Source organism: Gavialis gangeticus, unplaced genomic scaffold, assembly GCF_001723915.1.
Source record: "Gavialis gangeticus isolate Ggan-Ray unplaced genomic scaffold, GavGan_comp1, whole genome shotgun sequence".
NCBI lineage: Eukaryota > Metazoa > Chordata > Crocodylia > Gavialidae > Gavialis > Gavialis gangeticus.
This window is the reverse complement of record NW_017729030.1, coordinates 30,372,742-30,399,069: the sequence shown is the minus strand read 5'-3', so window position 1 is coordinate 30,399,069 and position 26,328 is coordinate 30,372,742. Positions and strand designations below refer to the sequence as shown.

General features: G+C 41.2%; 1 long non-coding RNA gene across 1 annotated transcript in view; it reads left to right on the top strand.

The window, feature by feature from the left end:
* Positions 1–1,859: 1,859 nt before the first annotated feature.
* Positions 1,860–26,328, top strand: part of LOC109301135 — a 134,579-nt gene continuing 110,110 nt past the window's right edge. Inside the window, exons 1-2 of the long non-coding RNA XR_002098442.1 lie at positions 1,860–1,963; positions 2,666–2,779. This is a non-coding gene — a long non-coding RNA (uncharacterized LOC109301135). The remainder of the gene's footprint in view (positions 1,964–2,665; positions 2,780–26,328) is intronic.

Here is a 26,328-nt window from a genome sequence, read left to right as displayed (position 1 = left end):
GAGAGACTGTGTTGAAGGCGTTCCTAAAGTCCAGAAAGACTCGTCCACTGCTACCCCTGCGTCTAAGGATTCAACCAGGTTTATCTCAGATTGGTTACAGCCATTTTCAAACTGGCTTATGTGCACTGAGCGTCTATTTTGTTACAAGTTAAACCAGTTTCTGATCACTTAAACCAGTTTGTGTAAAGTCAGTCTGTAGCCTAAAGGTCAGCAAGATTGGACTTCGGCAAACTACTAAAGGGAACAATTTCTGATAGATGAACTTCTCTTGTAAACGTCCCAGCACAAGAGAGCATGTGTAAGGGTAGCCATACCCCTTTGCAATGGTTTAATGCATTACTGGGCCTGCTGAACTTTGATCTGTAATCAGGTCCTAGGAAAACCCAGGTTACCTCCAAAGTGACTTTTTCTGCTGGCCTCATGTAATCTGTCCCAGAGGTTAGTACTGTAACACATTATAGGCTTCCAAGACACAACAAGCCAACAAATTCTCTTAACGCTGGAATGTTTATCACTTACCAGTTAGGCTCCAAGCTTTCATTTTAGGGGGAGTGATTGAGGAGGCAGCTGCTATTCAATTGCAGGAGCACTTGATACCAGTAGCATCTTGTAACGGCTTTGGGATTCAGTAGTGAATTGCATAAAAGCTCTCAGCATGATTTTAGGCTGTTTTCATGGTAAGCTGTCCGTTTGGCTTTTATCCCATTTAGGAACTTCAGTACTTGATAACCTTACACCGGTAACACATGCTTATTTGAATCCTATATAAATATGGTGAGAGGGCACTGTGGGAGGTAATCTAATCCAAACTCCTGTTCACAGCAAGATCATCCCTGTCTAAGCCATGCCAAACAAGTTTTTCTCTCATCTGCACTGAAAAACTTCCAATGATAAGAGATCTTATACCCTCTCTAGGTCAATATATTCAATGTTCAAACACCCTCATTGTTTAAAGTTCTTCCCAATATCCAATTGAAATTTCCAAAGTGGAAGAATCACTTATCAAAACCCACATGCAACACTCCTTTTAATATATATCAGTATACTATTGGCTTTTTTTCATCAATAGCACACTGTTGACTCATTCAGCATGGTCCACAACCACCCCCAGGTCCATTTCTGTAGAACTGCAGCCTAGCCAGATGTTCCCCCGTGTGTATTTGTGCACATAATTGTTCCACCCCAAGTATGAGATTTTGTACATGTCCTTGCCAGATTGCAGACTACTTCTCCATTTTACCAAGGTCATATTGAATTCTAATTATACTCTTCATTCTAATTATACTCTGCATCATCAACTTTGGTATCCTCTCTCTACTTCCTCAGTGTACACTCAGTTGCATCCTACAAGTTATGAATAAGGATATTAAACAGTACCAGATCTAGGACAGGCCTCTGAGAACCTGCACCTGATTCCCACTCCCAGTTGGACATCAAGCCACAGATGAAAATGCTCCTTTGAGCATGACAGTCCAATCAATTTGGAATAATTTCCTCTGGATGTATTTCCTTAGCCCAGCTTCTTTTTTAAGATTTGCGATTGTTGTATTAATATATATATCATCTGCGCCTATAATTCCTTTCTTGTTTGTTTTGTGTGTTCAGATTTGAAGAGGAAGCTGTTAGGTTATTTTTCATGCATGTAGCTATTTTGGTAGGGGGAAAGAACTCTATGTGAATAGAAATATTTCACAGTGAAGAGTAAAGGCCAACAAAGAAAAAAACTTCATAGTAATTGTCTCTGTCATTGTTGTTCTCTCCTCCCCCTGAGTTCAGCTCTTAACTATATTAGTAAACAAGTTGTTTGGGAAGCATCTGATTGATAAGAGGGAGGAGTTAGTTTGCACGTGATTAGGATGATTGACTATCCTTTGGCCTCTTGAATCCTGGTGGGTGGAGACTGCACAGCCTCCCTCAAACAGTAAGGAACAAGAAGATGACTAGAGCAAACAAATATCGTACTGTAAGTAATTTTTGTAGTTTTGATGGGCAACTGTCAGAATACCTTATTTTTTCTATTTACCACAGGAAAAATGCTGTTTTTTCCACTCTGTTAGTCTGTTTCAAGTACACTTAAAGTATACTGAATACTACAATTCTCTCCCATTTAGTAAAACACATCAAAGATGAAATGATGAACTGATAACAGTACTCGTACAGCTTGCTTTCATCAATTACAATTTGTTCTGTTGTTTGGTGGTGGTGTTTATGGGATTAAAAAGGATGCTCAGTTTTAGTTATACATAATGGATTTTAAAATATTGCATGATAAACAATCTTTATTGAGAGTAAGTGCATTTCAGAAGTTCTTCAAAAAAGTTCTTTGAACAAAAAGGAAGTGTATTTGTTCAATGCATATACATTTGTATTATTTGTCTATCAGCAGTATGCTTCCTTTGCTGGAAGTAAGTACCTACATAAAAGCTGCAAAGATGAAGCTGAGAGTCTGAATAGTATAGTTAGGACCATTCACAGGAAACAGTTTTATAGACTTCTCTGCATTTTTATTGTCATTCATCCTTTGTATGTTGCATAATCCAAATTTTGCAAACATAGTCTGGTACTGTATATTGCTTGATAAAATTTGAAATGCCTGTTTTAAAAAATGCATAGTAGTGTAAAGTCGTGTCTTATCTGCAGTTATCTTGTATTGAATCTGTTACAGGAACTCTTGTATCAGGAAAATGCTATTTTTATCTAGAGTTCTGTGTGCGATTCAGTGTGTCACCAACTGAAACTTGTGAACCTGATCATCTTCATTTCACAAAGAAGCCAAACGGTAAACATTATTTAACTTAGTACTGACATTTATTAAATAATTTTCCAGCATCTATATTAAATATAATATATCCTGATTGACAAATATCATACAACATGTTTTGAGAGATAACAATGAAATGTGAACAAATTAGGTTAAAAATAGTTTTGGAGCCCGTAGGGCTTACAAATAGGATCATATATGATCTTAGTGCAGAATCTCAACACTGGTAGTAAGAAAATAGTCCATATCCCTTTGAATATAAGACACCTTGGAATTTAAAATGCAACTACATTTTTGACTACTTTGGTGGGGGGGTAAATAAAACTTCACATAAACACATTTCCAAGGATGGGGTCTGTATGTTTCATATAAGAATGTTTTGCTATCTGTATCTCAAACTTAAGATGCAGCTTATTTTTAGAAGGCATGTTCATTTTAAAGACACATGCATTTTATATTCAAAGGGATATTGGGACCAATGGGTAGCAAATTCCTAAACATAAGGCAAAATATAAATTATTATAATAATTTAATATTTCAATAAATAATGTAGCAGTTAAGGTGATTTTGCATACATTGATTGCAGAAAGGTGATTAGCGCATCTAGGAGGTCTTTAGAGTTGCCTCTGTTATGGCTTTCACAAGGCTTGCATTCAGTCTCGGTAGACATGCCTTTCTTCTGCAATGAAAATATTTATGTAGTTTGTTATTGATAAGTGATATTTCCATTACTAACAAAATTAATCAGCAGTGTATGAACCTGTACAAGTTGAGTTTTCTTCTAAAACAAAATCTACAGTATTTCAGGTTTTCCCATTCTGTTAAGATTAAGTATCCATAGGCAGCTTATGGAATACTTTGCAGCAGTAAATTGTACCACAATTTCAATTTTATAATTTTAAGGTCTAAGGATACTATAGACTTGGTCAATATTGCAGCTGAGGCAGCCACTTCATTTGCTAATGCAGGCCTGAGCAATTGTTCTAAAGTAACACATAACCACTTTTTTTATAATGTTTTCCAGTATGACTTGTGTTACCACTTTTTATTTATAGTGGGATTTAACCAAGTCTTGCTGCATGCTGCAGCTCAGGTGTTGAATACTGCAGAGACAGATTCTTAGGACCCAGTTCTGTAAACCCTTGTTTATTGCAGGTAATCTAAATGCAAGCTTTTACAAGATCATGCATATTGAATTTAATCTTGGGTGACTGTGTTAGAAACCTATAATTTGAACCTTAATTTATATTGTGCAGCAAGGAGAAATTACACAAACCTATTTGCCATAATGTGTGTATTGCAATATACTTTAAAACTAATTATTTTTTAGTTGTTACAATGTTGCACATTCTTGAGAGAACTACTGAGCTACTGAGAACTACTGAGAACTTTTAAAGAATAAAATGTATTGGATTCAAAGTTTTTAAAAAAATTATCTTAAATTAGTTTTCAGTCAGGCCACCCTTTTACCACACCATACAATCTGATGTGAAACTGCAACCTCCATGTTTTGCTTTGTAAAAGAGCAGATTATCCAGTCTTCACAAAGCAAGAAGTTAGGAATTTTAGAAAACAAACTCCTGTTGTTTTTAAATATGTTTTTACAAAATGAGACATCTGCATCACAAGCTATATATTTTTGAAAGGAAAAGAAAAAAGGTTGTTAAAGAGACTTTTCCCTTGAGCTCTCTTTATAGAATAATATTCTTGATAATCTGTTGACAGAAACTGACAACAAGGGTGCAGCTATTGTGGTTGTGGTATCTGGATAGATTAGATCAGGTTTAGGGTCTGATATGAAAGTTTGAAAAGAGTGAGTAATGCTCTTGTTCATCAACATTTTAATATTTCTAGCAGTGATATCAAGTCTATGGTTGGGTTGGGTTTTTTTTTTGTTTTTTTTGTTTTTTCCCCTCCTAAATTGAGTAAAAATAAATGCTTACCAGCAGATTATTAAGATTCCTGTCAATTCTGGAAATAGTGTCAGTGAACTCTTCCTTCTGTGTTTCCATGACCATATTAATCCCTGTCCTTAAAGAATGCATTTCTTTCAAGTAACACATCAGGCTGCAGTTCTAAAATAAGCAGGAAAATCATTTTTTTTCAATATAAAGTATATCTCGAGTTATAAAAATTACCTATTGTTTTAACTTAGTATGACAAATGAGTCTAGGCTTTATACAGTGCATTATTTATTTGTGCCCTTTAAAGTTGGGCCATAGTGTATTAAATATGGCCCCAGTGTATTTTTGTGGCTTTACAAGTTTGTCTACCACTGGTGGATTCCCTGAGTGTAGAAGGATCTTTCTAATGACATAGGGCTCTTACAGAAAATTCTGTGCTAAACTTTATTCCCACTTAAGGCATAAGAAATTTTGCCTCATCCAAAGACCCCATGAAGATTCCTTGCTTCTGGAGTGCCCCTCTAGAACCATTGGCCAACTTATATAAATTAGCTTGGTTGATTTACTTCATGTCTGAGATTGACTTGGCCTCTGATTTGGGTAAAGGAGGAGTAGGGGAAACAGATTGTCATCTTCACACACAGCCCTTGCAAGCTATGCCAGGCACTCCAATACCATAGATTATGATTTGCCCCAGTAAATTTACAGTTTCAAATCCAGAATTCTTATACTTTGATCTTTTGACAATTACTCCTTTTTAAAATCTTTACTCGAGCAAAATTCCCAATAACTTCAGTGGGTGTCCTGCCTGAGTAAAGACTGAGAGAAACCTAACTACAGGGAACTTTTCTCCCTAATTACTGACATGTTCTTTGTAAGTGTCTTAGATCTTCCAGCAGTACCTGGTTGCCTTAAATAGTTAAATAGGTGTTGTTACCCCTAATTACACGTCAGAAAGCTAGCATGCATAAAGGTTAACTGTCAAGTCAAAATACAATTTTGTGCCCTGTACCCTTTATTGTGCTGAAAGAAGCAAACTCAGTGACTGAATGAGGGATCAAGGCCAAGAATTCTTGTGCCAGTGGAGATATGTAATAAAACAATTTTGTATTAGCCTAACAGGTTATAAGATTGAAGTGAATAATATAGCTAGAGAGATCAAGCATAACCTGTTAAGTGTCACTTATGAAAAGAGCAAATGTAGAATTTATGATGGATTTAACTTGCCACAGGTTATGAGTCTGTAACTACTTGCACAGAAGCAGCTGGTGTCTGCAATGAGGTAAGACTAGACCATAGCTTATTGCTAGCTTCTACCTATATTTTCAGAAATGAAACTGACTCTTTCAAAACTCACCTCTCTGTGAAAACTATCTTTCCTGTTTGTGTTGCTGATGTAAGAGTTAATATCATATTAATAACTTTAATAAAAAAAATTACTGTTTTGTCAGAATGAACTAAAATTTAGTAAATAGAGCAATTAGGACTGTTGCATATCTTCCCTGGTTAAACAGTCGCACAGAATAAGGTGATAGTATTGTATGTTAGCATATCCTGCTGTTTGAGAACATAAAGCAAAAAGCACAACTAGAAATTCCTACACTGAAATTGGACTCCAGATATTGTTCAAAGTTATCTTTTTCAAGGAAATCAGATTCTTTAAAGTAACAATCTTTTACTTCAAACAGTCTCTTTAAAACATAACATAAAGTTTATACTCACCTTTGTGTCCTTTGGTAGGTAAAAATCATCATTGATTGTCTGTGAGAAGTAAAAGAGGAGTTAATTCGTTTCTTAAAAAGGTAAAATAAAAAATTGCTGTAATTTAAAAAAACAAAAGAAAAGTTGACTTACAGTGATTGCTTTCAGCTTTAGCACATCATCTATTATTATTTGTAATAGAGTGCTGTTGGTGTTGTTGAGAGGTGCTCCATTTGCTACAATTGCAAGCATTAGTGATATACAGCAGTAAATCAATACTTGGCACATTCTGACAGTGTTCTAATATACTGTATGTCAGTAGCAGAGTTGCAGTTTATGATGAGAGCTGATAAATTGTCTTTAAGCTTCTTAGTGTATTTATACTCTTAATTCTGGAAAAAAGAAAATGATGGGGGCGTCATGTTATAGAGTTGTCTTATTACACATTTTTTCATGTGTTTTACCTGAGTGGTGAGAATGTAGGTGAAATCCCATTTGGTGTACCAGAAGCCCACACTCATTTTTGATAGTTCCTCTTCATGCTTTCTGCATGAAGCACTTTTTCCCTCACACAGTCTCTTTTTCTACCCTCCAACCATATATAGTCTATACCAAGTTTATAGGCACATGAAATGTTGATCTTAATTAATTTCATTAAGTAGTGTGTCTGCATGAAAATATATTTCTATATTATTTGTTTATAGAAACAGAATGTAAGCAGCACAGTACAAAGGAAGACGAGTATACAGATGTAAAGAAAGCAGCAATGCATTTTATTTTGTTTTAAGAATTGTTAATTAAACAACCGGAAGAAAGTTGGCTTCCTGTCTTAGGTGGTTTTACCTGTCATCTTTTACAAAGATGCAGCAATGTAGAGATTAATCTTTTACACAATCAACTTGGAAACTCTTATAAAAACCAACTCATTCTCCTTCATAGGAAGGATCCTGGTTTTGGGATGGTTAGTTAAAATTTCTATTAGTGCATGACTTAGTGATGTACTTCTCTTCTAACTTTCTTTTTTTCCAGCCTGCAATAAAAAAGTCGTAACTCCCTTTTCTTCTTTTTTTGTGTGTGAGTGGGGGGGGGAGGTTGTTTTATTTTTTTTAATAATTGCTTTCATTTTAATTTTTGGATATTTTCAGTTGTATGTTCCCAATATGCTACTTACCGATTTATATTACATCTAATAGAAGTCTCTTGCTTGCTCCATGTGTTATACATATGCTGAAGTTGGGAGACTGGAATTACATGGGGCTTTTTGTTCAAAAAACTAACATCCATGAGCTGGCAGCTGGAATTAATTGCCAAGTTGACAGTTTTTCCTAGGGTAGGTAAAACTAGTGTAGTGTGTAGCAGTTTGTCTCATTAGAAACCAGAGTTAAAGATAATATGTGCACAGACACACATCACACAGTTTACAAACTCCACTTGCTTCTCATTAACTCCAGAAGAGCATTCAAAATCTTGGTGGAAGTCTACCAGACACTTGACATGTTGGGATGCAACCAGTTCAGGGGTTTCCGTTCCCTGCATGATGCTGCAAGCCAAACTATGTTTGGAAGGCAGAATCTAACTAAGATTCCACAGATATCAACTACTGAGTCTTGAGGGCATAGCACAGGGGTGGGCAAAGGGATGGGCCACATCCAGTTGGCAGTGGACTCCATTTCCCAGTTGCTCCTGCTTACGGGTGGGGCTGGTCTCAGACAGTTGTGTGTGAAAGTGCAAGGCTGGGGTTGCCATACAGACCAGCCGCAGCCATGCTGGCAGGGTGCGTGGCAGAGCAGGTCAGGGGTTGCTCCGGATCCCCTGGGATCTTGCGGCAGGGGCAACTTGCTCCGGAGCTAGGGCAGAGCTGCAATCAGTAGCCTGCATGTGCCAGGCAGGGGATTTACAGCCTGCATGTTCTGGGCAGAGAAGCACAGGCAGTGGATCGTGGCTGTGCCCCAGCTCCTTGCAGCAGTGACAGCCTGGTCTGGAGCAGGGGCAGAGCCACAATCCTGTGCCTATGTGCTCCTGCCCAGAACATGCAGGCTGCACATTGCGACTCTGCTCTGGCCTCAGACCAAGCTGCCCCATTACAAGATCCCAGTGGCTCTGCTGCATGCCCCTGCCCTGCTCTGCTGCATGCCCTGCCAGTTTGCTTTAGTTAAAGTGTCCTGCCAGCATTTTGAAGCATGGGATGTTGAATACATGAGATGCTGCATGCACTTTAATTAAAGCAGCTTCCAAGAGCTGCTCTAATTAAAGCACTCCTCCCCCCTTCCCCAAGCACGTGTAGACACCAAGTGATAGATGTAGTAATGTAGAAAGGATACAACAGCATGATGGTAAACAAAATACAAGACCTGTAACCACACTACAACATCTCCTATTGCAGTCAATAGTGATGTACCTGTGGCAAATTACAGCTGTGTTTTCTAACCCCTCTGCATTGCAAAGTGTAAGGTCTAAGTATTTCATTACAAGTTATCTTCTCTTGGATGCAGTAATGAACCAAATGTTGGTGGGACCACTGGGCTGCTGGCGTTTTCATCTTTCTGAGGAAACTTGAAAGTAGGTGGTGACTGTTTTAACTGTTGAACAACATACAGGTATGTTGAGAGTGAGGACATTAGAACTGGTATGCTAATCAGCTTCTGAGTTAAGTAATTACGTTGATTTAAATTCCTTTTGTAATTCATAAATTCGTAAATCCTATCACTACATCTTAGGGTGGCTGCATTTGAACAGAAAATGAAAAACTCCTGTATACATTCTCTTCAAAGGAAGCAGGACCCTAAATTTACAAATTTAAAACAATGCATTTAGGGTTCTTTTAAAATTACTATTGGATTGTTTGAAGCTTTAGGCTGTGCTGAACTTGTATTTTCAAGCTTTATTCTCCACAATTATCAAGAAGTAGTTATTTAAAGGAAAAATAAGATTCTCACATGATTTCAGGGGCTGTGCGTGAAGCAAAATACCGATGCTGGCAACATGGTAAAAGGCAGTGTGCAAAGGGAAATCTCTTGAGCTTCGGGAAACACTTGTAGGCCAGCTCTTCTCCCAAGCTTTTAAGAGGTGTTTTGTTAAAGATGATGTAAGTGGGGTAAGAAGTCATATCCATGGAAGAGGGATATTTGTGTCCTATTAGTTAATCTGCTTTGTTAATAGATCATAATTGTTACTGTTCAGAAAACATAATTCAAATACATAAAATAGAATTAATAAGCCCAACCAAACCTCCCACTCCAATCTACCCAAGTTCAAAGTCTGGAAAAATTCCTACTGGGATTTAATCCTTGTCAAAGTCTTTATTTTTATCTTGGTTTCTTTTGAAATGAAAGTTTGGTTCTTATTTTTTCGTGTGAAGCTGTTGATCTGTGAATTTGGAAATAAGTTTTGGTTTCAATGAGGTGTTAGGGAACTCATCCATCAAGGTGTATGCTTGCTTTCTCCATCACCAGAACAAAGAATTGTTCACCTAGAGTCACTGTGACTATCTTGTTTGGAATACTAAATTCATTGTGCAGGAGTTTTTCAGACTCCTACTATAGTGACACATTTTATGAAATTACTGTCAATAAGAACCACAACTGAGTTCTTGCCTGACAGATAATCATCAACCTGTTTTCACAATCTGTTGCTTTAATTCTTGCTAGCCGTAACCTAGGTTTACCCTAAGGTGTTGTAAGTATTAAAAAAAAAAAAAAAAAAAAAAAAGGGGGGGTTTATATTATTATTTCAGAGCGCTAACAATTTTAGCAGTATTTCTTTAACAGATATTTTTAATGGTCACAATCCCGCAACCAGAGACTGGAGTGGGGGGAAACCTTTGTAAACAGTGTTCAGTAGGAGTGAGTGTAAGTGCTGGGTCCCCCAGGAAGGTCCTGAAGTGCAGGATTGGGGACAATGTTTTATCTTATTCCAAATAGACAATATATCAAAACAGAAGGCATTTTTCCCCACTGATTAGCAAGGTTAATACTATAGCCCATGCTACAGGGCATATATGGAAAGTTATTCTGCTGGGAAAAAGAACTGGGAACTTTAACTTTTTCAGTATTAAGGTTATATGCACCCTCACGTACCTACTGAGACATTCATTTATTTTGATTTATACTTAGTAAAGGAAGCCCCTAACTCTGAGCTCTCCAAACACATTTTAAAATTATTTTATGAATAACTTGTGCACACCCCTCTCAGCCAAAAGTCAGTCAGTAATTTGCATCTCTATATTGCAGTATTTTCTTTTAGAGAACAGAAGGATCAAACATTCATTACTCTAGTGGACAATGTTGTATATGTTTAAAAGTAGAAATAGAATGACACAGGTGATTTTTAGGGGAAGATTTGCCAAGGCTGTATAACTGGCTTGTTACACAGATTTGTCTTCCTGAAATACCTTCGCCTAATAATCACTTTTTGATTCTGCAGGAAAAGTTAGGTGGGTTTTTCTGACTAATGTTAGGGGAATTTTGCACGTTGTTTTATTTTGCTACTGAACTTTCCCAAACCCAGATTCAGTTGGCAAAGTTAGACTTATACTGGAAGTGAGTTGTCATCTGACCACCTCGCTGGGGTCATCCTTACACCTTGCTGGGGTCATTTGACCTCAGCAGTCTTTCCTGCCTTGGGGCAAGGGGGCTGGGCCTGATGATCTTATGAGGTCCCTTCCAGTCCCTAACTTCTGTGAATCTGTGACTTCAGAAAAGGGTGTCAGGATTGGAAATAGGGTTTCAGCTCAAAGATCGGAAAACACTGCTTTATGCCAATATTGCTAGAACTTGGGACAGATGGAGTCTGTGGGTAAAGTAGGTGCAAAGGAATTTTCATACTGCGTCTGGTCAGTAGTCCCATCCAGCTGACTTGACTGTTCTGTCTCTGACCATGACAAATACCAGCTGCTTCAGGTGAAAGTGCCGAAAACTCCAAATGAGTAATGTTTAGAGCAGGGTGGGATTTTTATTATTCGAAGAAATATCTTCTTTTAACAAAAAAAAAACCTACTAAAATCTTTATTTTACTTTTTTTTGCTGAAAGCTTAAAACTTATGATGAAACGGGAGGCTTGGCACAAGAATTAGTTTATTTGAAAAGTGATTTCCCATCATTTGGTTAAGGAAGAATTTTTAAAGCAGTTCTGGGGGGAAGTTGCTTCTTAACTCCCAGTGGAAGCTAGCTGGAGCATGAGACTTAATCAAGACTCTTGGAAGGATAATATTAAATGTTCTAATTCTCCAGGAGTTTTTGTTTTAATGTATTCTGTTGTTTTGTTGTGGACATATCAGTAAGAATGACCAAAACCAATCTGTGTACGCATTTGATTGGTATATCTAGTCGTCTTCCTCTTTCAAGCAGAGCTCAATGTTTGGTCTAACTTTAGTGGGCTTTCCCTTTTGCAGGTGCAACACTTGTAAGGGCAGTGTATTGATAGTAAAGTACCAGATGATATTCTCTTGCAAGGTCAAGAATTAGCTTGAAAAGGACTCATCTGGTATACATGTTAGCTATCACCTCATCCATGCAATCTGACACTGAGATAATTACCATATGCATTGTTTATAACAGTGCTCTTGATACTTCACTGTTTCTAAAGGTGCCCGAACCCACTCAAATTCAGCGTGTTGTTCTGATACTTGCCATATTTTGTGAACCTGAGTATTAGCACAGTGGAAATATCCACAGATAGCACAAAAGTATCCTTCGACTTCCAGTATGCTTTGAAAATAACCCCTTTACCTTAGTTTATATATCTTTGGTGGTTCTTACTATGGCTAATCTTAAAGCACCAAGCAAATGCCCATCAAGAATGACTGGGGAGTGGTGAGGGGGGCGGGATGGGATGGGATGGAGTGCTGCCACCTGACACCCCATGCTGCCGCTGTTTTGCTTCTTGCAGGGACCAGGATGGGGGAGCTCAGCTTACCTCCCCCACCCCACCGTCTGTCCGGTCTTCAGCACAGCTTTGGAATCAGGGTGGCGCTCCCCCCACGCTTGGAGCACTCTGGCTGTTTCTGTCAGCTGATCAGAGTGTGAATAAAGCGTTACAGACAGGCAGACGTAGGCATTTATAATGTTAGAGTGTCAGGTGGATTCTTCCTCATATTCAAAGGCTTTTTTACTTTGTGGTCATTTTCAGTCCAAACAAATGTCTCAAGTGTATCAAATGTTTAGAAGTGCCACTTGTAGGACAGTAGGAAAGGATTGTTTGTCCCAGAGAAGCTACTAGGACTTCTAGGCCAGGATCAGAAATCACCCTATCAACCTAGCTGGGTTGTCAGAAGCCCTGGGGTATTTATTTCCAGTGTGCTTTTTGTAGTGCTTTGCTACAGCGTTGTTAAAATGTTGAAAGAAGTTTTTATTAAAAGAATGGCTTATCTTATTATCTTAATGGGGAATGAAGTTGCATTTACCTGGAATAAAGAAGGGTTAATTAAATTTATGATTCTGTTGTAAATGAGTGTTTTCTATTAAGAGCTAAGGTGATAACATGATCTGCAAGCAGAGGCCAAAGTATGCATAATTGGTCCATTTGGTGGCTCTTGGAGGATGTCCTTCAATTCATCAGTTGAGTCTTTAAGGAGTTGGCTTTTATCTATATTTAAAATATATTGATGTATGAGACGCTACAGAATTTCCCTGCAACTAGATAGGATATGTTGGATAGCACCAAGTGGTAGTTCTTGGTGAACGCAGGTTTCTTAAATGTGGACCGAATGCAGCCTGAAGTGTTGTGATAACATAGTGAAAAGAAATAGAGAAAAGGAAAGTTTTAATTTTCTGAGTATAAAGTTTTCTGGTATTCCAAGTTACAGGACTATTAACAGTCATAGTAGATGTAAGTAACTGAGAGGGAGGATTACACTGGTGGGGGCATCCAGGTATAGTGCAAGTAGCATGAGGTGAGTGAAGATGGGGGAAGATTGGCATAAAGTGTTGTAGCTAATATAAAGATATGGTTTGATTTTTTTTTTTTTTCTTTTTTTTCTTTGTGCAAAACTTCTGAGTGCACTTGAGCTATGGTGCTTTTTAACTACATTCTTCTGAGTGGACTCCACTGTGTGTTTGTAGAAGATGCTGTCTTTTGATATTGCTTATTATCTTAGACCCAAAAGGATTTTCCAAAAGCTGTCCCCAGATGTTGGCAATATTGTGTTAATCTTTTTTGTCTTTATTTCACACTTTTTGACAGAGAGGAAAATATGTAAAAAGTCTGATAGCAGTGGTGAAATTTGTGGTGCAGTTCTATGAGTTTCTGACCCAGTGAATTTTTGTCAGGAATGGAAATCGAGATGTTATCCTTATGACTTTTAGGAGGACATATATCATAGACTCTCTTGGATTGTGTGACTTAATGCCTTTTTTCACTGCTTAAGGCAGAGTAAAAAAGATCCAGTCTGTGACATCAGTGGGTAAACACCAATGTAGTATGTGGCAGGAAAGATGACGTAAGAAGGAACTACAGAGTGAAAGTGTCACGAACCATGACAGAGGTCTGTGTGAAGCAGAGAAAAAATTTCAGAGGATGTTCTTTAATGATTATACTTGCTTATCACTGTGCTGTACTGAACCCGCAAGGTGATAATAGTGTGTCAGTAATACCGCACCTTAAAGGCAGGCAATGAATGTTCTGTAGATGTCAAACCTGGTAAGTCCGAATAAGTGTTCTAACTTATGGTTAAAACGTAGGTGTGCTTTATTAGGGCTAGCAAGAAAAAAGAGCTACACACAGTGGCTTACACAGCAAACCTTAAATTGAAACAGCACTAATCCTGGTTTTTACCCACAAGGAACAAAGCAAGCGCTAGGGCTCTTTAGTGCTAGTGAATGGGGAGTCCCTTGCAGTCTAGGCTTTTTTTAATAGCAAATAAGATCCTACAGGTTTTTGTCTATTAGCAGTCATTGGTATAAATCACTGGAGCTCTCCTATCACTGAGCAAGATAACCCTTCAAGTCTCTTTCACCTTACAATTGTATATGCTGTCTCCCTGCCCATTGCTGCTGCTGTTTCTCAAGTCCCACATCTGGTTGCTCTTGTTTCTTGAGTCTCACATCTAGCTACAGCATGGCCCAACCTGCTCTGCACGTGGTTCCTTGACTTCTGCTACATGTTGTATATTCTCCTTATTCCCTCCTTTATCCAGCTTCCTTGCCTTACCATACCTCTGCTGCTTCCCTAAATGCTATCTTATCTTTTTGATCATGGTTTTTTCCATAGATTTTCTGATCCCTTTCCCTGTTTGTCAAGGGCCAAAGGTATATGCTCTCTTGACTACCCTGGATGTGGATCAGTTTGGAGGGTGTTGATGGGGAAGGTAGTTTCCTGTTTAGCATATTCATCCTACTGACTTTCCAGTGAATCTGATCACTAGCCTTTTGCTTTCTCATTCCAAGTGCATTGAAAACGCTTCCATGACAAACTTTCACTTGTATGAATGCTCATAGGAGGTAAATTTTAAGTTTTACTGCTCGGTTGTGACATGCTTATAGTGTACGTGTGATAAGACACCCCTTAAAAAGCCAGGCTCCCTAAAACTGTGTGTCAGAGCCTTATCACAAAAGCAGTTCAGTGAAAGAAAGAAGAATCTGTGTACCTTTTCCACCTAGAACTGCACGTGAACATACCAGAACTGCATACATTGTACAATAAGTACAATAATGTGCTTGGTATATTTAATGGGATGAGATGCTAGCTATTCAATAAATCAGAAAGAAAGGTTTCTAAAGCCCTAGCACACAGGCAGGTAGTATCTGATAGCTGAGACCATGCCTGCATACACAGTTACTTTTTCTGAATGTAATTAATATGAGCTCTGTACATCGATCATAAAAAAACAGGCAGCTTAAGTTTCTAGGATTTATGCTACAGACAAGGTGGGTGCAACCCAGACAAAGGAAACTTAGCCCAGCAAAATGCTAATGCTCTCTCTGAGACATTACAGTGCGGCAAAACAGCAATAGGTTTCCTTTTCCTTAGTTAGGTCACAGGTAGGTGTCATTTGAGGGAGGAATGGAAATGAAAGAGAAAAAAATGTTCTTTTTGTGGCAGTTTTGCCTCTTACTATCTTCAGAAAAAGACAGCTCCTACTATGAGAGCACTGGCTGAGTTTGAACAGTTTGGGATTTTAAGACTGTTTTCTTGACTCTCATTAGTGTGATACACCACAATCCTGTTATCTCTGGTGCCCATGCCTATATTTCAAAGAATTTAAAATCACACACTTCCTTCCATTTGTGGGGGGGTTGCAAGAATGGCATGGCACTGGCTACACGAGTTCTTTGCCAACTGGAAATTCTGACTGGGTGGGGGAATTCAGAGCGCTCATTTAGGACTACTTTAATGCTTGTATCATTTCTTGCGTGGTGTAAAGAATACCTAACATAGACAAACCCACCTGGTATGTGTTGGTGTAACGGAGTGCTTTTGTTATTTTAATAAAATATAAATCTCATTTATCTCACCCTTGCAATTTATGTCTGTTTTTTACTAAAGTCATGTACAAATGTTCAGTTTCTACTGGGAGAATCATTGTTCTGCTGACAGAAACTGCAAGTGTGCAGACACTCATACTTTTTCTCCCAGAGCAAAAATGGCTGCTCTAGGGCAGAAATAATCCATGAAGAACCAGGGTTAAATTGCTCCTGGGAAAGTTTTTCTCCTGGGAGACTGAATATCTGCACATTTTCCTTGGTCTTAACTTCTCCTGGGGACCAGGCAGAATGGAACTGGGGGAAAGGCTCCTGTCCCTTCCTGAGACCAGGGTCACACCAGTCTAGATAAAATGCAAAAGGGCAGCTGCTCCCCCACCTCCTGTAGACAAGAGAAATGTGGAGGAGAAGCCCTAGCTGCTTCCTGTCTGCTTCCACACTGGAGTTCCCAATGTGAGAAGCAGGTAGGGTCTTTGCCACGCTACTCCCTCTACTTGGCTCCTAGGCAGCAGGAGCTGGGCACACGGAGAGTTGCCCCCTCCTTGCTTCCCCTTCCACTCACCTGAGCAGCGAGGACAGCAAGCTGAGCTTGCAAGTCCAAACCTTGGCCGTATCAGCTTTCTTTTGTATGTCACTGCTGCACAGCTGAGCAGTAAGGGCAGTAATTTCAAAGCCAGAAGGGTCAGGACCTGGGTCCCAGCCTTCTGGCTTCCCCTTCCTGCCCAGCTGACCTGAAGCTGAGTGGGGTAAGGTACATGGATATGCTGCAGCAGCAAGGCTTGTGTGCTTTGCTGCTGCGGCAGAGTGCCCCTCCTTGCCCTGCACTGGTATGGGTCAGCCCCTTCCCCTCCTCTCCTGCACTCCTCCAAGTCAGCCTAGAGTGCAATAAGTGGGGCTGTTCTCCTACGGGGAAGAACTAGGAAGGGTTCCCAGAAGGTGGGATAGGGGGGCATTCTCCCAGTGTGGCAACCTTTTGAGCAGCTGCCCACTACCATTTGACAGCTTGCCAACTCGGGCAGGCAAGAGGACAGGCTGTAAATTATTGGACTCCCTTTGTGGTGGGGGTGGCCCATGGAGCAGCCTTCTGGTTTCCCCTAGCTGGAGAGCTTGTCTGTGAACACCTTCAACCATGGGACTGGAGGAACATCTGTACGTTCCAGCTCCTAGGCTAGTTTTATACCAAAAGAAATTGCTTTCGGTAGAAATGAACATCTGTATACAGTTGAAGAGTGAAGTTTGCATATGTGAGTGATGAAGTTTTGTGGCTGTTGCTGTTGTTTTGAAAATTATAGTGCAACTATTTCTAAAAGGAAGTAAACCTAGGTTGTAGCTGAACCATTCTTCTTTTGCTTAAAGCCATATCTTAACACCAGAATTCAGTAAAATGAAAGTTAAATATCTTCTTTATTCTAGGTCAAAAGGCCAGCCTCATAGCCTTAGCAAATACAGAATATTAACAAACCACAAGACTAGTATACTAGCTCACCTCTACTAACCCTTGTTTTGCTGTTCATATCAACAAGGTGACCTAGATTAACCTGTAGATACAAATGGAAGTCAGCTGCAGGTAAAACTGGAAATTAACTGGAAATAATGGGAACTCAACATTCTATAAAAACACCTTTATTTCACAAAGACATCCTAATTACCTTATCTTTTTTCAAGTTTTCCTCATTTCTCAGTAGATAATACAGTTAATACAATGGATCCTTTCCTCATTACTTAATAGCTGATTTTATCATGGTGCAGCCTGTGGTTCTGCAGAAGCCTGCAAGTGTCGTCTTGTCTTTTTCTTGGCTGATCTTTGATTCACCTCTTACTTTTTTGCTTCAGGCTTCTATCTTCTGACCCCTTCCTGCAGGTCGCATCTGATTGCAGGGAGAGGTCCCTTGAGACTTTTTGAGGAGGGCTTTAAAGTAGGCATGCCTGGGGGAGAGAGGGTAGATTCCACTGCTGTACACTAAATCCTCTGGCCACGATGACCCAAGGGAGGACTTTCAAGTAGGGGGCATCCAGATGAGTACCTACGCCCTGAGGCACTTGGAAGTGGAACACAAAACCTGTGGCGACTCGGGGTGAACTCGGGTGTCTTTATGGGAACGCTGAAAGCATGGGCAGCAAACAGGATTCCACTCCTGGCAGACAAGAAATTTGACCTCATTGGGATGACAGAGACCTGGTAGGACAATACATATGACCCGGTGGGACAATACACATGACTGGGCAATGGACATTGAGGGCTATAGGCTCTATAGGAAGAATCAGGTTGGAAAGAAGGGAGGAAGTGTGACCCTCTATGAATGAGCAGTGCCCTTCCCTGCAGGTCTCTCTTGATTGCAGGGAGAGGTCCCGTGAGACCCTCTGGGTCAAGATACAAGGGGGCTCAGGAGAGGGGGACCCAGAGGTGACCTGAACAGGGTGCAGAGCCCGGGGCAAATCAGCCCATGCAAGGCCCCGCTTCTCCAATCCCACAGGCCCTGGGCCTGAAGAAGCTGCTGCTGCCATCAGCAGTGGTGGTGTCAGCAGTGGGGCATGGGGGTAGCGAGTGGCTGGATATGGAGCTGCCTCTCCACCCAGCTCTGTGTCACCACTGCTCTGCCCAGCTCTGCAGGGCCCCCCAAAGTATGGGGCCTCGGGCAGTCACCTCAATTCGCCAAGCTACAGGATAGGACCCAGAGAGTTCTCATGACTGGATCCATGTCGTCTTGGCGTGAAATGGCTAGTGGTGTCCCTCACGGGTCCGTGCTTGGACTGGTGCTTTTCATCATCTTTATCAATGATATGGATGGGAGAGTGAAAAGCTCACTGGCCAAGTTCGTAGATGACACCAAGTTATGGGGCAGTGTGGTCACGTCAGAAGATAGGTTGCTGATACAGGCTGACCTGGACCGGCTAGAGAGTTGAGCAGACCAGAACCAGATGAAGTTTAACACTTCCAAGTGTAAGGTGCTCCATCTGGGGGCAAATAACCCTCAACATACATACAGGCTCAGAGGTGACAGCCTGACCTGCAACACAGCTGAAAAGGACCTGGGGTAATGATTGACCTCTGCATGAACTTGAGCCGTCGATGCGATGCAGTGGCCGGCAGGGCAAACAACACACTGGCACGCATCAACCGATGCATCTCGTGTAAAACTAAGGAAGTGGATATGGATACTCCTGCTGTACTCAGCACTGGTGGGACTGCAGTTGGAGTGTGGCACCCAGAACTGGATGCGGTTTTCAATAAAGACATGGAAAACCTTGACAGGGTCCAGAGAAGAGCCACCTGTATGATCAGGGACTTGCAAGGCAAGACATACGAGGAAAGGATGGGTACCTGGCCCTCTTTAGCCTAAAGAAGAGAAGGTTGAGAGGGTACTTGATAGTGGCTTACCGCTATATCAGAGGAGTGCATCAGGAGCTTGGTGAACAACTGTTCACTAGGGCACCCTGGGGAAGAACAGGACCAACGGATATAAAATCCTGGAAGGCTGCTTCAGGCTTAATACCAGGAAAAACTACTTCATGATCAGGGTTTGCAGACCGTGGAATAAACTTCCTCCAGAGGTGGTGCAGTCACCTACCCTAGAGGTTTTCAAGAGGAGACTGGACAGTCACCTCACTGGGGTCACTTGACCCCAGTTGTCATCCTGCCTAGAGCAGGGGGCTGGACCTGATGATCTGCAACGTCCTTTCCAGCCCCTAACAATCTATGAATCTATGGATAAGCTTGAAAGGGTACAGAGAAACCTGTATGATTAGGGGCCTGGAGGATAGGCCATATGAGGAGAGACTCCGGGAACTGGGTTTGTTCAGTCTGAGCAAGAGACGACAACCAATGGGCGCAAGCTAATTGCAGAAAAAATTAGGTTGGACATTGGGAAAAACTTATTTTATGTAAGGGTATCTAGAATCTGGAACACACTCCCAGCAAAGGTGGTACAGTCACTATCCTTGGAGGTGTTCAAGAGGAGGCTGGACCAAGCACCTCATTGAGCTCATTTGAGCCCAGTAACCTCCTGCCCATGGCTGGACTTGATGATGTTAAAGGTCCCTTCTGGTCCTTTGACTCTGATTTCTCTAAAAACCCAGTGTTGCATGAGGTCACTTATTTGAAGGTGAAATGGGGACCAGGGCAGTGTTTTTAGCCCTATTTTATTGTATAACCTTTTATACTGCCTGACAATTACACTTGTTGTACTAAATAAGAAAATAATTGTCTCTGTAGTATTAAATAACACGGTATTTGTAGTCCCCAATGGGACTCCTGCAGCACAGTGGAACTACACAGGTTCTATGTAGATTTGCCTTGAGAGATAATGATCTGACAGTGAGGGGAGTCCATGATGAATGATTGCTCCTTAAGGATGCAATCCTAAAAGCACAAGGGAAGTCCATTCTGACCCGTAGGAAAGGGAGCAAAAAGGCTGGGAGACCCCCTTGGTTCAAAAGACATGCTCATAAGGGATAGAAGTCAGGAAATACCACTAAGGAGAATTATGCAGCACTGGCCTGCACCTGTAGGGAGTGGACCAGAAAAGCTAAGGCTGAAACCAAACTCTAATTGGCTATGAGAATCAAGGACAATGAAAAGTCCTTCTTTAGATGCATGGGAAGTCCGGGGTGGGGGGGAACAAGGGCAACATTGGACCCCTGCTGAACCAAATGGGGGCAGCTGAGAACCAACACCCAGCAAAAAGCTAATCTCAATGATTACCTTGTGTCAGTCTTCCACCAGCTCAAGGGAATCACCCTGTGTGACAGGACACATGATTTACCAGGGTAAGGGAGATCATATGCCTACAATTGACAAAGATCTTGTGAGGGAACACCTTGAGAGGCTGGCCCAGATGGAATGCACCCAAGAGTGCTAAAAGAGTTGGCTGACATCATAGCCCAATCTATGGCGAAGATATTTGAGAACTCATGGTGCTCAGGAGAGGTTCCAGGAGATTGGAAGAAGGCCAGTATGGTGCCCATCTTGAAGGAAGAAAGATCCAGGGAACTACAGGCCAATCAGTTTGACCTTAATCCCTGGAAAGATTGTGGAAAAAATTATCAAGGAAACCATCAACAGGCTAACAGAATGCAACATTTGAGAGACAGCCAACATGGCTTGGTTGCGGGTAGGTCTCACCTGACCAACCTCATTTCCTTCTATGATCAGGTGACACATCACTTGGACAAGTGGTTGGAAGAAGTGGTTGATGTAATTTACTTGGATTTCAAAAAAGCCTTTGACTTGGTCTTCCATGATGTCCTTATGGGAAAATTGAGGAACTGCGGCCTCAAAAACCTTATGGTCCAATGGCAGGCGAACTGGCTCTGTGGTTGGACCCAGAGAGTGATAGTCGATGGAACTGAGTCAACATGGTGACCAGTAGTGGCTCATGGTGACCAGTGGCATCCCCCAGGGCTCAGTACTCAGACCAGTACTCTTTAATATACTATAGATTCCATAGACGTTAGGGCTGGAAGGGACCTCACAAAATCATGTCCAGCCCCCTGCCCAAAGGGCGGGCAGTCAGTCAGCACGGGTCAAATGTTCCCAGCAAGATAGGCATCCAAGTGTTTCTTAAAGGAATCCATAGTAGGTGCCTGCACCACCTCTGAGGGGAGTTTATTCCAGGCACTGGGGACTCAGACAGTAAAGAAGTTTTTCCTTATGTCCAGCCTAAAACAGTCTTCCAAGAGTTCGTGACGACTGCACAAGGCTGAATATTCCCCCTTAGTGATGTTTCCCATCTTCCATCCTTTATAAGCTGCTTTTTTTAGGTGCAGGAGGTCCTTGAGTTCCCTATTGAGCCAAGGGGGTTGTCCAGCCCTTTTTGCTACTTTTTCTGCGGGTTGGAATGGACTTGCCTTGTGCTGCAAGGATTGCATCCTTGAAGAGTGACCATTCATCATGGACATTCCTCCCTGCCAGACAGTGGTTTCTCAGGGCCTGAACAACTTGCCTTCTAAGGTTGTGGAAGTCGGCCTTTCTAAAGTTGAGGACTCCTGACCTGCCAGCTTTGTGGTGAATAGAGAAAATGATCAACTCGTGGTCACTGTCTCCCAGCTTCCCCTCGATCTTCAGGTTGCTGACTAGATCATCCCCTTTGGCCAGTACCAGGTCCAGCAGCACCTTGCTCCTTGTTGGTCCATGGACTACTTGAGATGAATAAAGCTTGTCAATTCCTGTGAGGAAGCATTGCGACCGATTGGATTTGGCTGAGTGTTCTTCCCAGCAGATGTCTGGATAGTTAAAGTCACCCATGACGACCATGGACTGAGAGCGTATTCATAGATGATTTGGATTTGGGTGTCAGAAGCGGACTGGATAAGTTTGCAGATGACACCAAATTATGGGAAAGTACAGTCACCCCAGAGGATAGGCTGGGGATTCAGGCTGACCTGGACAGGCTCGCAAGGTGGGCAGATCAAAACCTGATGACACTCAACACAGAAATGCAAGGTGCTCCATCTCTGGAGAGAGAACCCACAGCAAACTTATAGGCTTGTCAATACCTATAGACTCACTGGTACTACAACCAAAAGAGACGTGGGGGTCATGATTGATCACAAGATGAACATGAGCCACCAATGCGATGCCACAGCTGGCAAAACAAATAAAACTCTGGCTTGCATCTACCGATGCATCTCAAGGAAGACCCAAGAGGTAATCCTCCCACTTTACTTGGCCCTGGTGAGGCCACAGCTGGAGTAGTGCATTCAGTTCTGGGCTCCATACTTTAGAAAGGATGTGGAGAAGCTTGAGAGAGTTCAGAGGAGAGCCACATGCATGATTAGAGGTCAAGAGAACAGGCCTTATGAGGAGAGGCTGAGAAGTATGAGACTGTTCAGCCTGGAGAAGCGAAGGCTCAGGGGGGACCTGGTAGCAGCCTATAAGAATATAAGGGTTGTGCATCAAGAACTGGGTGAACATCGGTTCACCAGGGCACCGCAGGGGAAGACAAGGTCTAACAGTCGCAACCTGCTGGAAGACCGTTTTAGACTGGACATAAGGAAAAACTTCTTTACTGTCAGAGTCTGGAATAGACTTCCCCCCACAAGTGGTGCAAACGCCTACTCTTGATAAGCTCAAGAAATGCTTGAATGCTTACTTTCCTGGAGTCATTTGACCCCAGCTGACTTCCTGCCCTTTGGGCAGGGGGCTGGACCCAATGAATCTTGCAAGGTCCCTTCCAGCCCTGATGTCTCTGAAATCTATGACACCCTAAAACAAGATTTATCCTAGAAAAATGTTCTGCCACTAAGTGCTAAATCAAACATTTGGTATAGAGGCTGCCAAAGCCCTAATGGTGAAAGGAGTATAAGGCTCTCATTTTTTCTTTTCCCTCAGACCTGTTCTCACACTTTATCTGCTTTCCCTTGTGATATTTTCACCTTCTGTCAGCAGTGCATTGGCATTCTAGAGCAAGTGAGTCTCATGGGTTGCCATTCTTTTATCGCAGTGGTCCTCAGCCTTTTTGGACTTGAAGTACCCCCCTATAAAACTTCTGTGACTCAAGTGGCACCCAATTTCAAAAATTAATTTATATATAGTTGGTGCTTGCATTTTGCAATGCAGCCAGAAAGTGGGGGTGGAGGGGACAAGCCTGATAGTGCACATATCCGTTTTATTTTCTCACACCTCATGGCACACCTTCAAAGAAAGTGGCAGCCCCTCCAAGTACCTTGGTTGAGAATCACTGTTTTACTGTTTTAGGAAGAGTTCCATTGACAAAGTCTCAAACTAAATTAGTCATCACTGGATTCCTCCTTGCTGTTACTGAGTGGCTAACTGGTACCCAAGGCTTGCAAATCTACCTCTCTCTCTCTCTCTCTCTGAAGAAACACAGGAAAGATATTTTTGTAGTGTTGGAGCCTGTAGAAAGTACAGAGTTAACCTGCGTCATACTTGGGTGCTGCCCATGGATACAAAAAAATTCTTCTTTCCTGAGTGTGGTGGCACTTCACATTGGAATTAGCTTGCCCATCCTATGGTCTAGGGTAAAGCCTAAGCAGTGTTTATACTCCGGCAAGTAATCCTACCACTTTGCCACGAACACAGAGAAAAGTGCAAGCCTGCTGGTGGTCCTGCAGTACCTTCTCACAATTCCTTCTATGCACTTGGGAAGATAGGTAACATCGTCCAGAATTTACTAGAGTAGAATTACAAGTAGCTTGATTTACTGCAGTGCTTAAAACTGTGGGTTATAAATCCAGAATGTCTATCTAGCACCTTAGGTGAGTGGGCGCAACAGTGCAGACACATGCTTGAATATGGTTTTGCAGCATGGTCATTCACACTTGAGCTTGGCTAACCAAAGTTCTCACTCAAGTGCCAATAAAGTTTACAGACAATTTTACTTGGTACTGCAAGATATTCAACTTGTTGCTGCTGGCTCCTTTTCTGTAAAGAGAAACAAGCGACTCCAACTCCTGGTATAAGTCCTATAAATGTAATTTAAAATGTAAGCGGCTTGAGAAATCACATATTTTGTACTGTTCTTTGATACACTGAGCATAAACTATACATAGTAATACATAACAGTTTGTGCTATATGTTTTCTACTCAATTTAGGTACCTTCTCTTTGACTTACAAGATATGTTCTTAATTTAGAAACACATTTGGCATTTTTTGAAGGCAGAATGGCGATGAAAGTGGTGCTTTTAGCTTTATTGTATCAAGTCTTTATTACTACCTGACAATTACACTTTTACTAGATAAGGAAATGACTGTCACCTATAGTTTTAAACAGATCTCATTTTAGGATTCTCTGTAATTTAAGACAACTACTGAAAAGATGAGATCATCTGAACTTTTCCAAGTTTAGAGGCTAGTTGGACTCCTTTTTACTTCTTTTGTCAAGTGATGCATTTAATAGTCATAGGGAAATTTCTTGATCAGTGAACCTGTCATTTGTGTTCTTACTAAGAAGGCTGGACTTTTTCCATGGTTTTTGATATGCACACTCATAAGTACAGTTTTGCTCATCACTCTGGTCTGTTCAAGACAACTTGGAATGTACCGTTCTGTGACATCGTAAACACTTCTAGTCCCAAGTAATTAGGCACTACTCAGGTGGACTAGTACATGAAGGAGTTTCTCCATCTCCAAAACGGAATTGCTTCTTGTCTAGTGCTGGCATGTGTTCTAAGAGCTTAATCTTGTGGAGAACTGGGAACTGAGTATATGTATTACATATTACATAGGAGGTGCTCAAAAACTTATGTAATCTGGCTTTTATATGCACAATTATTTGGAAGTGCAAGATGAAAGGTTATGTAAATTAAAGCAGTTTTATAGATATCACATCACTTAATTTCTACTTTAATTTTTGCTGTATTCAGCTTATAAAAAACTGCAGTAACTAATTATAAGCCTTTCAACACATGAATTTTTTTTAATGTAAATATTTAATGTTTTAAGCGTATTTTAGAAATTTTTGGCACTTTCCAATTTTTTGTCTTAATTGAACAATGTCACTGAATTCCACCTTCCACAAAGGGTGTGGACAACTGTAATTTTTAGCAGCTTTAAAAGGGGAGCTGCTGCTTTGGACTGCAATTCTCCTGTTATGATATAACTGGCTATTTCTCACCCCTAGGCTGAATTGCTGCACACTGCTCACTCTTGATAGGATAGAAGCAATGCCTTCTCAAAAAAGGATCAGAAAACCTAGGATTATCTTCACTGAGATATTGTCACACAGCAGAGTGGTTGGAGTTGCATTACCAATAATTATTCTGATAAATATTATTTTCAGAGAGAAACCCTAAAATAATGTTGATAATAAGAGAATCAAATAACAAGCATTTGCAGATTTTAGAAAAGTCCCAAATGCCCCAAATGCCCAATATTATCCCAAATATGGCTTTTCCTTTTCCAGTTATTCTAAAGTCTACATTCACTCTGATCTGGCTTCCCAAATGGAACTTGGTCTGAGTTCTGTGTATCTGTGTTCTGCAATAACTATTACGTGAGCAGTTGGTACATAGCACATTGTCTTCTCAGACTCATGTTATTCCCTTGTATCTTTGCAGCCATGGAGCAAAGCCATGTTCTAAATGAGGGCTCAGCCTTCTGGTGTTATACTCCATGTATTGCTCAGCTGCTATATTGAAGGCATTCTTGGAATTGTGCATTGTGGGAAGAAAACTTTGACAAGTGCTGTGAGCATCATGATGACTATAAGCTGGCTGTTGCGAGCTTCTCTATGGTCATGCAATTAGTTATTCTACGAGGACTGCATGGCCACCATCTGATGAGGAGGAGCCTGACATGAGTAACTCTTCTGCTCTCATGAAGTAGCTCCTTTAAGCTGAGGACTGTTTGGGGGTTTAGGCAAAAAGGCTAAGCCAAACAGAGTCCTGGCAACACCAGGAACCAGTGAACAGGCCAGAAAACAGGGGAAGTGCAGTGATGACCAGTTGCTATTAGCAAAGAAGCTTGAGAGAGTCCAGAGGAGAGCCATGCGCATGATCAGAGGTCAGGAAAACAGACCTTATGATGAGGGGCTGAGAGCCATGGGACTCTTCAGCCTGGAAAAGTGCAGGCTCAGGGGTGATCTG